General features: G+C 46.6%; 1 pseudogene; it reads right to left on the reverse strand.

The window, feature by feature from the left end:
* Positions 1–777: 777 nt before the first annotated feature.
* On the reverse strand, positions 778–17,494 carry LOC149330387 (inducible metalloproteinase inhibitor protein-like; annotated as a pseudogene).
* Positions 17,495–18,702: the final 1,208 nt, after the last annotated feature.

Consider the following 18,702-nt stretch of genomic DNA (forward strand, 5'->3'; position numbering starts at 1 on the left):
AATTCGCTGGACAGCAACAAAATGACTCGGACAAAGTGCTTATTTTTAACACTTTTGTTTCGACTTGACAACATCAGTCCAATCCGTAACACCTTCTCAGGAACGGACCTACCCAAAGGAAGATTGTTTCGACCTGACGACTTAAGTCCAATACGTAACACCTTCTCAGGAACGAACCTACCCAGTGGAAAAAAAATATCAACACAAGATATAGGGTATTTAAACATTTTTTTCTCGCTCTGCGGCACACAAGGTAGGCTGTAGGAAAAAAAATTGCCTAAAAATGATGTGCGCGTTAGAATCGAGTACGACTGCGTACGGTTGTACCTATTTTTGTATATGCATATTTTAAATTTGTCCTTTGAATTTGCCTTTGGTCTTTCGTTCTTTTTCGTTTTTGTTTAACAAGTTTCCCTCCTACCCTGCCGCTGCCATTGTCAACGGAACCTGGGGCCAGTCAAGCTGCCGTCTTTGTAGCTTTTTCCCTTTGTTTTCCTCCACAACCTCATACCTCCTTGTACCTCTGTAGTTTTTTTGTGTAGTCTTTGTAACTCTTTACGAAGTTTTTTTTTCCTTATCCGCCTTGAGCTTTTCACATTTATTCTTGTTCTTCATCGAAAATCTCTCCATAATGTTTCAGTGTAGAACTTTTGGTGTGGTCGACCCCATCCCACTCGTGGTTATATGCCATGTTTTCGAGTGCACAACAAACAGCCCTTTAATATTCGTGTTCTCAGGCTTCTCTGCGACCGCTTTGTCGTGTTCACTGAGCGGCATCTAGCAGCTGTCGACGCAAGTTCCGTTCGGAAGCGTGTAGAAGCCTTCCTTGCACTGGCATCCAGGCTGCCCGCAGGAGAGGCCGCATCGGCTATGGTCTCCGCCATCGCACATCTGGGGAAAGCACGCGACGCTCGAGACGTAGACTTGGTTCGGGTCCCGGCGCAGCGGAGGACAGTCGTCTGTCGGTACGCAGGTGCCGTTGCGGGAGGACCTGCGGTGCATGGTGGATTGATGATGATGATGATGATGGATTTTTATGGCGCTAGGGCATCTGTGGCCAAAGAGCGCCGTGGCACAAGGCATTTTCTTCTACTCGAGGTGGGGTCGTCAGAGACCCATTTGCCAAGCATTTCACCCTAAAGAAGCAAAGATCCAGGCCAGGGGAAAAGCTTGCACCCATTTTATCACCGTTGGGTGCCCGGCGGCAATAGCGATCGAACCTCGCACCTTCCGCATGCGAGGCGGATGCTCAGACCCCTAGGCCACCGCTGCGGTGGCATAGTGGTTTGCTGCGTCCATGCTCTTGTCCGAGGTGTGTTCAAGTTTGACTTCCTTGGGCGCAACTTATTTACTACAATATGCAACTGAGATATGTTACATTTAAAGGGTAGATCAGAATGCCCTACTTTTGCATCATTGGCTGTTACAAGGTGACAGAGATCTCACGGTCTCCTTCGATTTCCCATGACGTTATCGCATAGCAAGGTCCCATGGCCGACTATCATCAGTTTGACAATGCTGATGTTTATTTGAACATTCATCATTATCATCAGCATACGTACATCTACTGCAGGACAAAGGCCTCTCTACCACTGAACTCCAATTAAACTTTTTCCCATCCAGCTGCGGCTTGCCTGAACCCTCAAGCTTCTTAGTTCAAATTTGATTAACACATTTTAGTGTATGCAAATAACATCTACTAATAAATTTATATGGAATCAGAACTGCAGTAGATTGTTGAGTGAACGAAAATGTTCTCGGACTCCCTGAGCATGAATCCAATTGATCGCCCCGAATTTTTTTTCCTTCCATATATGAAACCAAGTGGACCGGCTGGACCCGGGACTGGTTAACCTCCCCTGCATTTCCTTCGTTTTGCTCTTTCTCTCTCTCTCTTTCTTTCGTGGCGTAGACTATAATGCGGCACCCTTTCTCACCTCACATAGCCGCGTAAGCAGAAGCAGCCCTCCAAGCAGATGTCGGGACACACTTCGGACACCGTTTCGTTGCAGATCGGGATACACTGGCTGCCGCAGCTCTTGTAGCCGGCGTAAGGTTCGCCCCGGAAAGTTAGGCAGCTGTCGACGGGCTCGCATACACCGAACAAGGACCGCCAGTAGCCGTCCTTGCATACGCATCCCGATCAGGCCCCGACGGGCCTCGGCGTCAGCCGGGTCACGTTGCATATGCACACGTTGTCAGGGTATCGGCGCGGGTCTTCGAGCACCTCGTTGGCCAGCAGACTGCGGAGGGAACAGTCTAGACGTGGCTCTAAACAGTACCTAAAGTTGAATACAACTCAAGAACGAAGCGGCTTTTTCCTTACAAAGGATGCCCTTCCAGCCAATGGCGTCGGCCGATTCTCATGAACCTGCTAGCGTGACAATGCCGAGAGGGGAATATCTCCGACCATGGAAGGAGAAGACTGCTCCTTTCATCTTCAGTTCCCTTCATTGTCACGCAAGCAGGTTCATAAGACCCACTTCCAGCCAATGGCGTCGGCCGATTGTCATGAACCTGCTAGCGTGACATTGGAAGGAGCGGCATGACATTGTAGGGAGGTTACTATCCTCTTTCATCAGCCGCTCCCTGTGTTGTCGCGCTAGAGCAGGCTTATGACAACCAGCCGACGCCATTAGCTGGAAGGGGGTCCTTTAATGGGGAAAAGCCGCTTCCTTTTTTAGTTGTATCCGGCTATAGTCTATTTCTCCTATTTCTCGTCCTGCGTCCGTTTTCGCTGGTTCAACCTTCTGTGCATTATGAACCAACTAGCGTAGCAATTTACGCTCTTCGACTATAGTCTCCCTGTCCTGGGCGTTTGGAAAGGCTTTCATTCTGTATAGTGGACGTGAGTACTGATGATGATGATGTCCCTGTCCATCCCGTCCGCTGAGCGCAAACCTAGTCGAAGTGATATCTTCTGAACTTCTAGCACTTAAAAGAGACACTTTCTGCATGCTGCTCTGGTCACGCTAGCAATAATAGCCAGTATATGCTTCACAATGCGCAAGTAGTTCTTGTAAATGTCGGCGGTCTTATAGCTTCGGTCGATGAAGGCCTCCATTTGCGAAATTCTCGGCTGTTTCCTTCCTAATTTTCACGTTCTTGCAGTGGGGTGCACGAACATTGTGTTTTTTAGTGGAGTAGAGATCAGCTCATCTTCAGCTGTGTAAAGTACCCTGCGGGACAAAGGCCTAGAGCTTCCATTTACTTCCTTTCAAGTGTCCAGTGGCATCAATGACTGCCCTGGCTAGGAAAGTTTACTAAACCACTCTCATCTTCATATACCGGGTGTCCCAGCTTAATGTAACCAAACTTTTGAAAAAGGCGAACTGCTCTAGTCCAGTGAAACCAACTCAGGGTTGTTCATAGTCGCGTGGCTAGTCTTGAGTACTTTTTTCGCTCTTTAAAGTTAATTAATTAGTTAACTTTAATTAGCTAACTTTTTAATTATTAACTTCAGAAAGTAAGTCTCAACGCAAAAGTTTTAGATCACCTCGAAAAACCGCTAGTAGTGCTGTTTCCGTCAAGTTACGATTTACGTAGCTTAATTTATTGGCCTTAAAAGAAAGTTGTCACGTGACCAGCTGCTCGCTCACTTCTCTGCCTCAATGTGCACCCAAAGTCTCATCGAGGAGAGGACTTCAGAAAAAATGGATTTTATTCATTAAGGCGCGTCTTGGGACGTTGAAGTGGCACAGTTGTCATGTGGAAGCTTTTTTTATTGTGCGGGTTATGGTTGAATACCGGCAAAAAAACTACTTTACGTAAATATTACTTTGCTCCAAAAGCTCAGTAAGCTGTTTCTCAAAGCGATCTACAACTTTTCCAATGACACTTTGTTCCTCAAGTCAATAATTAAAAAGTTAGTTAATTAAACTTAACTAATTAGTCAACCTTGAAGAACGAAAAAATACTGCAGACTAGGCCACGCGACTCTAAACAATCCTCATTTGGTTTCAAACGGCTAAGATATCCCGTGTTTTTTTTAAAGCTTGGCTACATTTAGCTGGGACACCTGGTATATACCCGGTTCTTGCTTGGTACCTCTTCTCTTGGTACCCACCCTCCCTCCCCTGAAGACCAGAGCTTGCGTATGTATTCTCTATATCACCTGTCCGGGCCAAAATCATTTCTTGCTCTGGGTTGTAGCCAAGACCGCTTTAACTGTACTTTGCCGCATGGTACGGCTACATTTAAAATTATGCGCCAGCGGCGGCACAGGGACATCCCTCGGCATCTGCTGCCCACCCATCGAAATTGCATAATTTCAGTACAGTACGGCACCTCCCCTGGGCCCACCCCGGCACGGCGAGCCTTCGCGTCTACTTCACCTCTACCCTCTACATTAAAATATACGAAGGCTGGACAGCTCCCAGTGGCGACGCCAAGCATAATCTCAGCGCCCTGCTGGACATCATTTTGAAGTTCGACGTCGTAACCCTCACCTAAACCTCACACTTTCTCCAATGGGTACAAGCTTTTCCCTGCCTGGCGCTCGGCTTTTTACGGTGATATTGCTTGGCAAATGGGTCTTTGACCCCGCCTTGAGAAGACGAAAATACCTCGTGCCATATCGCTCTTTCGCCACAGATGCCCTTGCTCCAAAAAAAATCATTGTCAGCATCATCACTTTCTCCTTAGTCCATCCTTGTCAGTGAGGTATATGGATGAATGAAATTAGTGGACAAGATTCACGCTTCCCGTCCCGACACCCTTCCCACTTCACACCCTCCTTCCCCTCACTGGGTCTTCCTCTTCGGAGTGGAGGCCCTATTTAAACCCCGTTGAACCCTTTGCCCAGACGAAAACAAGTCCTCTCGTCTAACCATTGGCAAGCACCCTTTCCCCTCCCTTGTTCACTTTGAGTGTGTCAAGAAACCATCTGCCTGCCCTCTCTCTACCATAGACGCTGGGTGGCAAGATAGCATAATGGATCGGAAGTCATTTCCACCCTTCTTTATTCGCTAAAAGGTGACATGCAGGCCGAGGATTCCCACGCTTTTCGGAGAGCAGTTACGACTAAACACGAATGCGCAGCATAGCGCCGTAGGTTGCTAGGAGGCGATGTCTGTCCGCGATCGCGCGTGAACCCTCGCTCCCTTCTATCAAACTTTAGACCATACACGCAGCTTTAATTTGCTCTTATGAGGCACTCCTCGGTGAAGCGCTTCGTTTGGTTTCGTTTACCCGGGTACCACTACCGTCCACCGAGGTACCGGTATACGAGTATTTTTGCGCTTCACTTCCGCATCACATCGGGAGTGAGCCTAAATACACCCCCGAATGGAGAGCCGTGTTGCTCAAGAAACGAAGAAGCGCCCACCTTGCATGGAGAGCTTTCCAAGTATCCGGTCAAGCGCCCAGTTCAAGATCATCCCATAGCGGTCTGCTCTAAGAAGTTCTCGAAATGTAACCGACACTAGTACTTCAGGTCATACCGCAAGTGCATGTTCCACAGTGCTGTCCACGTCACAAAAAATATAGTCTGAACAGTCGGCCAGTACTTACTTCTAGGAGAACCTGCGTCGGGGCCGAAAATCAAAGGCGCGACCGTCAGTGTCCACAGTCTCAAGCAGTCACTGAAATGCCTCTCGCTGAAGAAACAAAAAACGATATTATCGTAATATCATAAGTGTGCAATATCTGCCTGATGTTACACCACCACGTTCTTCGCCTACTATATTCCACACTGGTCCCAACCACGAGTCCATTAAAGCGCACAGCCTTATCGGAACTTCTTAGTGCTGCGTTCTCGAACGACTGCCCCAGGTGCCATTTTCTCAATGTAAGGCTTTCCGGAAAAAATTGCTTGCTTATCTCCACGCATGCACCATCTCACATAATCACTTTTCAGTATCCCTGCCTCCCTGCCTTTCCCTCTCTCTGTATCTATCTCTATCTATCTCGCACTTATAGTGGCCATTCGCCTCAGTTAACCGTTGTGCTTAGGCCGGTTTGTCTGAAGCCTACGTTTTGGCAAACTGCTCGCCTGCTTGGTGTGCGATAAGGTGGGCATTCGGCGTCAGAGGTGAAACGAGGAAAGCAACAGAGATAGATGTGCAAAGAGTGGGGGAGGGGGCAAACCTGTGCTCGTCACAGTGCTGAAGTCTGGGCATGGTATTGGGCGTCTTGGTTGTCGTAGGGTTGTCGTAGGGCTTGCGACCGTGCCTCACACACGCTCACGCAAGGTGGCTCACCCACTCATAAACCGCACTTAATGCCTGCTGTGGGAGTGCGGCGTGAAAAATAATAGAGGAGCGGATGCATTCAGCTATCAATGGGTGTGCGGTTTGGAACTAAAAGTCCAACTTCGAAAAGCGAACTCTACAGTTTTTTCTTGCAATAAAAATTGAGCGTAATTGACGCACAATTACGATGGTCGGTGATGCGAAATTTGATCGCAGCTCTTCACACGCCACCAGCCAATCGGAAGGTTGCTGCAAGGGAAGATCTCGGAGGGCGAATACCAGTGTGACACGCCACGTAGGCAGGTGGCGTGTCACGCTGCTTGCCATCCTCCTGGATCTACCCGTGGCAGCAACATTCCAGTTGCCCAGTCCTCCGCTCTTGCAGTGGCAGGTGTCGTTTCGCTCTGCCACTACCTGCGAACACGACACTTGTCCCACGCCTACACATGCCGCCTGGTACGTGGTGCGTTACGCCGAAACGCAGGAACGGGCGCATAAGAACTGCGTTCTAAAACTACCAAGTAGAGCGCACCAGTGGCGTAGCAAGGCATATTGCCACAAACGAGAGCATAACGCAGTTAGGTAGCGGTTGGACTATACAAATTGTATTTCATGAAATTCGGTAGACATTTTCGTTGTCTATTGCACGACGAAGTTTATTTTTCGCGTCGTGAATATTATTGTTTATGGAATTTCTGTGTCAAAAATATACAGTCCAATGGCTTTTCTTCCAAACAACCTAGTAGTGCTTTCCTAGCACCTTTTAAATTCCAAAGCTTCGTACAGGTGTGCTCGAGAGTACCATTCGCCTTCCAGAGATTTGGAACGCTGACGATGCAAGACAAGGCTCCTTAGATGGCCTAGAAGCAACCCAGATGGGCTGTGTATTCGTTGGCAGTAAACTTTGGCCAAAGCCTGTACGTGTCAAGAGCGCTGACATTTTCCGCTCCAGAGCGAATTTCTAAAAATTAATTTGTAAGGCTTACATCGTCTCTTTTAGCAGCACAATCTAACCTCTGAATCTTGCTAGCTGAACCTTGTAAGAATAAAGCGGAATCGCTCCTGCTAGCAAATCTGAGGCGAAATTCGCTACCCTTCATATACCTACGGGTTGTGTGAGCCGAAATTTTAGCAACTTACTGATGCAGTATTTACATTAAAAATGAAAGACGACACAGCTGCCTGATAGTGACACCGATATCCTTTGTCGCAGAAGTGAGCAAAAACTCATAGCCAGTGAGAACACAATGTACAACACCGCATATCGAAAAACCGCGTTGCGTTATACGACACAAAAATCAAATAGGAGACGTTAGTAATATAAACGACCAGTGCTGCACGAGGAACGCAGCATGGCAGAGTGGCTTCCGACAGTCCAAAGAAAAAAGTTCTAAAAACACAGAAACCACATGTCTAGTGACAACAAGAACAGAGATAGACACCGAGAAAGCATAAGTCAACCCGGTTTTCTGAAGCGAGCGTCATGGATCCTGCACGCAGCTGCGAGAAGGTAATGCCATTGTTCTGCATTCAAAACCCCACGTGCGGCCATCACTCTTGAAATGCAGGCCGCAAACCTGTCAAATCCAGGAGAGCAACCTTTACCACTGTCACAACGGGCTAGCAAACGGCTTACAACTTCCAGCCAAACTCCGCGTAGCAAGAGTGCTATGGGGATAATATATCCTCCGTTCCTCTACACCCGGAACACACCCAACAACCTGGCGGATACAATGAGTCACCAGCGATGGCAGGAAAACTTCCTGGAGTTGTCCCTCTACCCCGTACCAAAGAAATAAGAGCGACCACATTAAACGACTCCCCACTGATTAAGAGAGCGAGAGACGATACATTCAAAGAACCCTGAAATGATTTCGATGCTCATATTCTAGTGCAAGATATCTGCAGAGTCGGTCTTTGCGGGTATTCGAGTAAAATTTGGATGCTCTGCGTGAAAGGCTTGTCCAGACTTCCCACTAACGTCATCGGGGAGGAAGGGGGGGGGGGGGGGGGGCTACGTGGCGGTGAGGTGTCGCCCTAATCGGTTGCGAGCTATTGCGAGCAGCAGAGATTTTTAAAAATTATTCCTAAATTATAAGGTCCAAGCAGAGCGTTCATATTTAGCTCGAATACCCGCAAAGACCACCTCTACAGATCTGTTGCACTAGAATATGACCACCGAAATCATTTCAGGGTCCCTTAAATATAGGTTGTCCAAATAGTACTGAAGAGAAGTTTATTTGAACCCAGGAGCATAAAAGGGACAGCCGTCCCTCTACAAAACAGGAAAATACATTACGACGACAGATGTCGCCCGATGCGCACACATACAATCACAACCTATGCCTCTCATTTTTTTCTCTTCCTTTGAGAATAAAATAATGCGCTCAAATTTCACAGGCTAGCAACAGCATACCTGCCGCTTATATGGGCCCACTTTTCGACCATCGCATAGATGGCGCCACTATGCCAGTCCAAAAAGATGGCGTCAGTATTTCAGGCCAATTGTAAACAGCGAGCTACCTGTCACTAGACTTCTTATAGCTAAACAGGATAGTCTTCGTCGTATTCATGAACGCCTGGGTGCTGTCTATGGAAGCTCTGCACTAGAAAAAGCACCGCTTGATGCTGGCTCAAGCGAGTCAAAGCTTAAGAAAGCGCCGAAACAGATCGGCACGACCAGGCGCATCCTGGGCGCCCTGCCACTGCAGCCAGTCCCAAAGCGCTGGAGCGCGCCGACACCATCATCCGTGCTGATCGGCGCATTACGGTTCGTAAACTGACTGAGGAGCTGTCCGTAAGCAGAGGAAGTGCGGTGGGAATCATCGAGGCTCTGAGATACTACTAGATATGCGCTAGGTGGGTTCCACAAAGCCTCACAGCTGAGCACAGAGAGTAAAGGAGGAGTACTGTTAAAGAATTAAAGTAGCAACTTGTTATTCTTACGTTCGCTACTGTCATGTTATGGTCCCCTGAGCCTTTGTCAAGCTGTGTGCACAGCTTTTAGCCCAGGGTGACCAACCAGATTTCCATGGTAAATTGATTGATTGATTGATTGATTGATTGATTGATTGATTGATTGATTGATTGATTGATTGATTGATTGATTGATTGATTGATTGATTGATTGATTGATTGATTGATTGATTGATTGATTGATTGATTGATTTGTTCCAAGCTGCTGGAGCGCTTCAATGGTAAACAGGAGGATTTCTTGACTCGGATAGTGACCGGTGATAAAAGTACATACAAAGAGAATCGATGTAATGGCGCCATCCAAGCTCGCCAAGAACAAGAAAGTTCAAGGGAGCTTAGTCGGCCGGAAAAGTGATGATCACTGTTTTGTCGCACATCGATGGAGATATCCTTGTGGATGCCCTGCCCAAGAGCGAGACAGTAAACTCGGACACTTACATCAAAGGCCTGCAGAAACTAAAGCAGCGTTCGTGTCCGAAGTAACAGGAATGCGATATTCTTCTCCTTCACGACAACACACGCCCTCAGATCAGCCTCAAGGCAAAAGAACTGACCACCAAATTTAGGCGGACTGCACTGCCATCATCATTTTTACAGTCCTGAATTAGCATGATCTGATTTTCATCTTTTCGGGCCGCTAAAAGATGCACGTCGCTGGTAGAGATTGCAGGGCAACAAGAGAGTCATTAACTCCTTGAAGACATGGCTGCACTTGAACGAAATAAGCTAGTACAAAGCATGCATGAATTCTCTTGGTCACCGATGACTCAAGATGACGAAGATAGCATTGAATTGTATATCCAGCAGGCATGCGGCTGTATACATTGTGAATTTCATAATTTCTTTGTTAACCAGGTCTCGAGAAAAAAAATTAGGAGTCACTTTGGCGACTAAAGTGGTGCAAGGCGAAAGCCTTAGTACAGCATTCTGTCACGAATGTGGTTGTGAATGCTGATTCAAGTGCTGCCAGCGAATGACGCGTCCATTGGCTGTCTGCGTGTGTTACTGATGTGTGGTTAACATGTTAAGCTTCGCCTGTAAGAGTGGAACGCGACAGCGTCTTGAAACGCTGCCAGGGAGTCCACAGAACGCCATCGCCAATTCGGCTGTACGCCTTGCTGGACGGTAAATTTATTTTTTGAGGAAAGGAAATGTATCTCTCTCGCATATCTGGGTGGACACCTGCACCTCGCCGTAAGGGAAAGGGGGAAGATGGGAGTGAACGAAGACGCCGTATTAGCTAGACGCGCCTTTGTTCATTCCAAACCATTCAGCTGGCATTACGGAGTGGCTAGCGTGCTCGTATCGCACTCCAGAGACCCTGGTTCGATTCCCCAACTCGACCAATTTCGTTCTCGGTTTTATTGATTTATGCGGTCTAACTAGAAAGGTTAATTAGGCTATTTCATATTTATATTATTGTATTTCTATCCATTGTGTTCTGTCATTCACCTGTCAATTGTTGGAACTGTCTAGGATGTTCGACACAACGTATATGAAACGAGCGACGTCGAACTGAGTGGGGAAGTGCGTGGTGGTGGAGCGAACGCGGCTTCGTACTTATCTGTTTTTTCCAGCAGCGTCTCCTTCCGCGGATGCTGTTGTCGCTGCGGCGCGCGTCTTTCTTTTCTTTTCCTCTTTCTTCTGACCTCTTCATTGTCCTCTATCTTAATTAGGCTAAGTGATTAATTAAGCAATTAACTAAACTCAGTCCAACTTAGTTGGAGCATCACTATACGATTCCTTTCATTGGTTGCATGGTTACTAGCCAAAGTACAATTGGCCCCATTTGAAATTCGCGCACTGTGACGTCACGAGCATTTCGACCAATTGAAAAGCGTGACATTTTCTGTCGACAGCTTCTGCTTACAACGATGAGGCATTAAAGGCTTCCGCCTTAAAATGAGGGGTATTGCACTATGGACAACCTCATACAAAAGATATTTGCGCCATAGGATGGGCCTAGTAATAGACTGCTGTACAGCTCTCCTCGACTAAGTAGCCGTTAATGGTACACTCCCATGTGACTCTCTCTCGCACATGCCGTATTAAATCTCCTACATACTATATTTACGCGCCCCCGCCGCCATTCCCCATATTTCTTGAGGAAAGGTAACCGCGGCTAGTATGCTGCGTTTAATTCCCACTTATTCATGCAAATAAAGAGTTCCCCTTCATATTACCGCGATATGTACAATCAGGCCGGAATGAAACGCGAACACGCATATGTCATACATTTCTACTTTGCAGCGAAATATCCCTTTACAACCTATTTACGATTATGTCCTTCGGCAGACCCTTTATCCAGGCACATGAATCAGGCTAGCTGCACACTACAGCTGAAAGTAGACAGGTAAAATATTTTGTTTACTTGACATGCGCTGTTCGCGTTTCATTCCGGCCTGACTGTACATCTTTAGTCGAAGGTCCACAGGCCACAAAGAATGCTTCAACTCCGTAAGCTGTCGCCCCCACGCGGCCGCCTCCTGCAGTGCCCGAGATATAATACCGGAAAACGGCGTCCAGCTCGATTCGGCGTCTCCTGCCCAAATTCCCTACCTCCAGTTCAGACGTCCAGAGCGTTTTTTTTTTTGTATTATGGCGGTTTTGGTTGCATTCTGTGCACGGTCACGGCAACACGTTACTACCAATATGTGCGTGTAAAGCGCATACAGTAATTCGGTCAAGATACATGCAGAAAAGTAACCGCATTTTCTGCCTGCTGCAGGCTTCGACATTTACGGTTAAAGATTAGATAAACCTGGATACGTTCCCTCCATATTCTAAGCTCCAGGAATGAATAATCAAGTTAGTATCCCTGCGCGGGACAGCCCGTTACTGACGTAAACTTAAAGGAGCGCGATAAAACGAGGAAGAAACACACAAACGACACAAGTAGAGGGCTAGTGGTCCTGTTTTGAGTGTTTTTTCGTCGCCATCGTTTACTCTCGTCACTTTAACTTAAAAGCCTTGCATAAAAGTTATGACGGTTTGCTGTACCATATTTCAGCAGAAATGATCTCTTTTTGTTTTAGCCACACCTCCGAGCAGTGATATTCACTAAACCTAAACTATGAACTATGAACTAAACGATGAAAAAGCCTTTGTGGACATATTTTCAGCACCGACTACACCACTGCGCTGGTATTTTTCAACAGCAGGTAAGCTTCTGCTTTCGGCGCATTTCAATAACGGTTGCGATCAGTAATTGCTGCATTTCCGCTGGCTCTAAGTGTGTACTGTAAATCGGAGCTACCTTGCTCGTTAACTGATAACTGTCGCAATGTACCTCCGTCAGGGTTTGTGCATGCACAATTTACGTCATTCAAAACCGTTTCCTACTGCCTGGGCTCCGCACAAAATCAGCGGGGCTGTAATGCGCACAGCCGACTGCCACTGCTTTTTTCTATTCTTTTGTTGGTGCACCCAGAACGCGATTGTGTGTTGCTCGTCTAGACAGCCAGATGCGATGGCATGTGTGCTGAAGGGAAGTGGAAAATAAGGTCACTGGCTGCGAGCTCGGCATACACGTACATTTCATGCGCGAAAGCGCACTCTGTGTCATACTGAAATGCTGAAATCTGCGAATACCAATGAACCGGACAAGAGTCGAAAAATTTTCTTGAACTCAGTGTTTTCACTCAGGATGTGTGTCGAGCGCTTCCCCGACACCTTTCTAGAGGGGATTAAGGCCGTCTCGCAACGTGTCGCACCTGCCCCTCCCCGTCGCAGTCGCAGCTGCGTCGTGTGATTTATATCGCACCTGTTGTGGTTGCACGCAACATATCCTGCACTGGGAGATCCTAAGGCGAAAGCCTTTAATGGCTCATACTATCGTCTGTTAAAAAAGCGTGTCACAAGCGTTTAATTCGTGAACTAAAAAAATACAGAAGAAAAACAAAGGTTGCTTCATATAGAGGGGGGAAAATGAACCTAGAAGCCAAGTCTGATGACTGTAGAGTTATTAGTTACTTAATTATAGGCAAAAATGTCAAAATTGCGTCGAAATATCGCGAACTTCGATATCGCCACGGGAACGGTGTGACATCACATCCACCGGAAGTCGTCACGGCATAGTGTCCTCAACTTTCGCCTCTCAATACTTCAGTTGCCGAAGTGTCCTCGCATTTTATTTTTTTTTTTTGCCTTAGACAGCTAGAACACTAGCGTGAACGCAGGCAGCGCAGCGCAACACATGACTAGCGGGATGTCTGATCACCTCGCGGGCAGCCATACTTGATTTCGAGCGCCGCCTCTACTCTAGTGCACTATAGCCGCCTCCTATATGCCTTGAAAGCTTCCAGCAGTCGAGTCTCTGCCTTCGATGAAGCTGCCAAGGTGATCAGTAGTCAGGATGAGACTCCCCATCATCTCTCATAAATTTTGGAATTCTGGGGTGGCGTAAAGCTCACTAGACGCCTGAAAAGCAGATTCTTTGGCTTAAGGACTTTTCACCGACCCTGTTGAGCGGCAAGCAGCGAAAGGGCGAACAAATGCTCTAGAAGCAACGAAGAATGTTGGGCAAGTTTGTATATATTCGCGGACGGCAACAGCGTGGTCCCACACAGACTGAAAGAAAGAAATGAGTTTTTATGCGTAGCATATTGCAATCACTCAGTTCAGCCCCTGGGCGCGGCCGGTCAGCCACCAAACCACGTGACGTGACGTCACCAAACCACGCAAAGAAAAGAAAAAAAAGAAAAAAAGGAAACAAAGAAAGGAGAAAGAAAAAAAAACAAAAAAGAATAAAAAGAAAAAAGTAAAAAGTAAAAAAGGCGGCTGAGCATGGTGGCGGTTGCAACCGCCTGGTTTCAAAGGGGGCGCTCCTATCCATCCATCCATCCATCCATCCATACGTCACGGAGGAAAAGCTGCTGAGAAAATCGAGTGCCGCCAAGCAATACCTCGCGCAAAAAGACCGCGCAATATGCAACGCATTCTTGGCTTAACCAAGCTAAGCCTGGGCATTTTTTTTTGCCTCGTTTCTTCTGCCTGTGTTTCACAGCGCGGTTGTCCCCATGTTATAGGAGCCTAGCATGCGACTTGGCAAGAGCTGCTCGGTGTGCAGTTGGTCCAATGATAAGCCATGCTACGCGACTTTTTCTGGAATTCTTCGGCTCCCAAGTTGTTTAGGAGTGGTTTGGTTTGGTTTATGGGGGTTTAACGTCCCAAAGCGACTCGGGCTATGAGAGACGCCGTAGTGAAGGGCTCCGGAAATCTGGACCGCTTGACGTCGCACAGTACACAGACCTCTAGAATTTCGCCTCCACCGAAATCCGATCGCTACGGTCGGGATCGAGCCCGCGTTTTCTGATGCAGAAGCAAAATACGGAATGCGCCTGGACTATCTCCAAATGAGTGCCTGGTGGTAGCTTGCAGAACTTCTGTAAGTGGTATCAATAAGAAACTTGAGCTGAACTTTGTTTGATCGCAACGCCGTAACACAGAGCCAAATGGCAGGAGCATGCACTTCCTGGCGCACACGTAATGCTTTTCCACGCCACCTTACAGCGCTTACTGGCATGAGCTTCCGCGTCCTGTCGACACCATGCATATAATGTGCGTCAGCTTTCTGGGATACGTCGAGACAAGCTAGGTAATGAATGTTTGCCAAACGCGCACTTCTAATGGTTCAGAATGCGGTCTCGCATTTTTAGTGGATCAAGCGGCTGATGGCAGCAGTTTCTTTTAGTCTCCCAGTGGAACATTTGCAGTGATCCCTGAGCAGAGCAGGTTCCCTATAGGAACACTAACAGAAATTAGCCCCAAGCACAGAGTCATTCTGCTGCATGCCTACAAACCAGTGTAAAACATTGCCCCCGACGCTCACTAAAACAAAACTGCAATGCTGACGCATTTCCCCTTCAAAGCTGTGTTGCTGTCATCACAGCACTCGCTTTCAGAACGCAACTGTAGGTTTAAGCCACGGCGCGAACACCTGCGGTTCACGAAGATAGCAAAGGTATGTGGGCAAAAATATGCATGAATCCGAAGGTGGATTTATGGGGAACTTTAGATTAAAGCATGTAAGAATCAGTGCGAGTGGTCGCCCATGCGCGGGAATTTTCGAAGTGTATTACGAGAAAAGAAAGATGACGTCGATGCAGTTCTTAAAAACAAAAGTCCTTCCCAGGGGGAGGGGGGAGAGGTTTACGATGTCAGACCGGCTTATGAGCCCCAACCCCCTACCTTTTATATCTGCCTGTGTAGCATACACCTACATTGATGGCAGCTGTGAAAAGAACTTAACTCCTTACAGCAGGAATTTTTATTTTTGGTTGAAAAAAACTATCAGTGAGCTCCATCGGGAGTGAAAGGACTCATGCCAACCATAGTTCTGAGAAACACTATATGGTTGTTGCATTTCTGCAAAATGTTGTCGCGTATTGTACCATATATGATGCACCATGCATTTAGGTGTGCTTTTTCTGAAAGACTTGAATTGTGTTTAAACAGCAAAAATAGAACCATAATTAGAGCATTAATTCATATCAAAGTAATTCATTGACATATGCAAGTTTGTTTGTTTTTTTTAGATACCCAGCCGGAGCAGCCCTTTTAAAACGCATGACTGCAGCACTTGTGGCGCCATCTACATCTCTGGGTGGAATTAGCTGCAATGTGCTTTCAGTGCAACACCTGAAAACTGCCAGGATGCCTTGAAGCATTGTGCCACTGCTCGTACAAGCATAGCCTAATGCGAGTGTACTGAAGGGCGGCGTACAGCGCATCTGTTTCATTAGAACAAATGGTAAATGGTCTCTTTGTATAAGCGGCCTTCAAAAAAGAAATGCGAGGACACTTTGGCAACTAAATGTTGAGAGGCGATGGCCGAGGACACTATGCCGTGACGGCTTCCGGTGAATGTGACGCCACACCGTTCGCGTGGCTATATCGATATCCAAATTACACACTTTTCGGGAATTTTAAGTGCTAATTACGCTTAATTGCCCAGTTTATCCTTCTGATCTGACGCAAATCCGACGTTCTTCCTACCATTCTGTGGCAATTTTCAATATGCCGGGACGACTCCCGGTGGATGTGACGTCACATCGCTCCCGTAGCTATATCGACGTCGGCGCTATTTCGACGCAATTTCGACATTTGCGCCTTTACTTAATTGACCAATTAATCTACAGTCTTCAAACTTGGCTTCCAGGTTTATGTTTTTCTCCTCTATCTGGACCAACCATTGGTTTTCTTCAATCTCTTTAAGTTCCCGAGTTAAACGAGCGTGACACGATTTGTTAACGGACGACAGTATGAGCCATGAAACGCTTTTGCCTTAAAAAAGCCGGCAAAGACACCAAGGACGCCGCACGTGCTTTGAGCACGTATGTATCTGAGCCCAAGCGTAGTCTAGAGCCTGGCTTTGGCCTTTGCCTTTTGGGTCTTGGATAATGTAAACTGAAGGCACACTGACGAAAAAAAAGTCGCTCTCTATTTTTTTAGAAGGGTACCGCGATTACTACGGTTCATGTGCATGTGCAAATCTGATTTGTCGAGAACAATTTCGCAAAATTCTCGACGTCAACAGGTGAAAACAGATTACTCCCTGGTAAAACAGGCCGGAAAGTGTCTCGTAGAACGACGAAACCGTCTGCGGTGAAAATATTTCTCGGCTCCTTTCAGCTTCCTCCACTCCGTCCTGTTTTGACGAATTACCAACACAGCAGTCGCCATATTTTAATAAATATATAAGGACTGACTCCCCAAGCGCATTAATGGAGATTAATAAAACTGAACTACTTGAACATCAAAGAAGAAAGCTTAGGCTGGAATTTATTTATCTTTTGTTACATAACAAACTTGGTTTGGATCCCTCATCATACTTAACGCCGGCACCAACCAAACTCGTCAACTCCATCACAGTTGTCGAACCCTTATATTCGCAGGAACAGACACAAGTTTTCATTCTTTCCACGCACAATGACAGATTGGAATCCGCAAATTAAACCGTTGTCCTATGAGTTTTAACCAATTATTGCTATATTGTGTTTTTTTTAAGTGTTGACTTTTTTGTGGTTTTATTGACTTGTTCGCCCACCCTGCTTGGACTCAGCGTACGCAGTATTTTGTAAATAAATAAATAACGAGCCCCTCACTTCTCGTTCCTTGCCTGCTGAGCAGCTCTTAACGAGGACCTCGTTTCTGGTAGTTTTAACGCGGTTGAGTTAAAGGTCCGCTTGTCCAGCAATTCCGGTGTCAGTGTTGTCGGCGTCGGCGTAGTGGGCGAAAACTCACGAGCATGACTCGGGCAGGTGGTGCCCATAGAGCAACACAGGAAGCAGATGGGCCACCTGGGTCACGTGACCTTGCAGCGCCATTGACAAAAAACTGCCCACCGTAGCAGGCAGCAGTAAAATTCGCTCGGGAAGAGTGACCTGGGCCACACAAGACCCCTGCCGTAGCAGGGCAGTGGCGCATCACTTAACCGCTGCACCACTACGACAGGACAGGCAGAATGCCTGTCCTGTCGTAGTGGTGCAGCGGTGCAGCAGGTGCAGCAGGTGCAGCAGGACAGGACAGGCAGAATGCCCGTCCTGTCCTGCTAGCATAACCTCGAAAGCATTACGCAGACTACTTTTTCTTCGAAGATGTCTGCGCATTGCACCCACATCAACAAAGCTTCTCGCATATACTACTTTCGTTCGACCAGTTTTAGAGTACGCTAACACAGTTTGGTTCCCCCATTCAGTGACTAAAGTAACAAAACTGGAAAAAGTACAGCGTAAAGCATTGCGGTTTATACACAAGAAATATAAGCGCACTGATTCACCAACTAGCCTCGCGGCTATTTCGGGTTTAGCGACGCTATCATCAAGAGCACAACAAGCACGACTAAAATTTTTATTTCGCCTGATGAGCAACTACTGCAAGATAGACGTATCAAAATACATAACTTTCTCATAATCACGCCCGTTGAGGCATAAACACGCACGTGCGATAACAGAAAACTCATGCCATAACGACACGTTCCTGTATTCGTACTTTCCCCTCGTGATTAGAGAATGGAATCGCCTTGATCCCTCAATCATAACTTCAACCACATTATCTCAGTTCACGTCACGGATAAAATTCTTATCAATTAACTAATAATGCAGTTTCACTGACATACTCAATCGCCTCTCATCACTTCACTAAATTGTTAATTAATCGTGAAGAAAGTCTTTTTTTTCCGCTGCTGTGTTCGCATGTGCTCTAATTGAATTCCTTATGGAAATGCTCCACCTGACTCCTAGACATGTATTTTTTTTCCTTGCTAAGGTTTACCTTTTTCTTTATTTTGTTCGTTCCTTTCTGTTCACCCGTGTTTGATTTGTATTCACTTTTTTTTTGATGAATTCCAGAGTGCACTGCTCATATTTTTATCATGTTTGTCATTTTTGTTCGCCCACCTGCTATGGTCCCTGATGGGACTGGCAGTATTGTAAATAAATAAATAAATAAATAAATAAATAAATAAATAAATAAATGACTGCCAAGGGTCTATGAATGTAAAGTATGTTTATATTTATATTTATATTGATTTTAA

Source organism: Amblyomma mixtum, chromosome 9 (genome assembly GCF_055824585.1).
Source record: "Amblyomma mixtum isolate Tamu chromosome 9, ASM5582458v1, whole genome shotgun sequence".
Taxonomy (NCBI): domain Eukaryota; kingdom Metazoa; phylum Arthropoda; class Arachnida; order Ixodida; family Ixodidae; genus Amblyomma; species Amblyomma mixtum.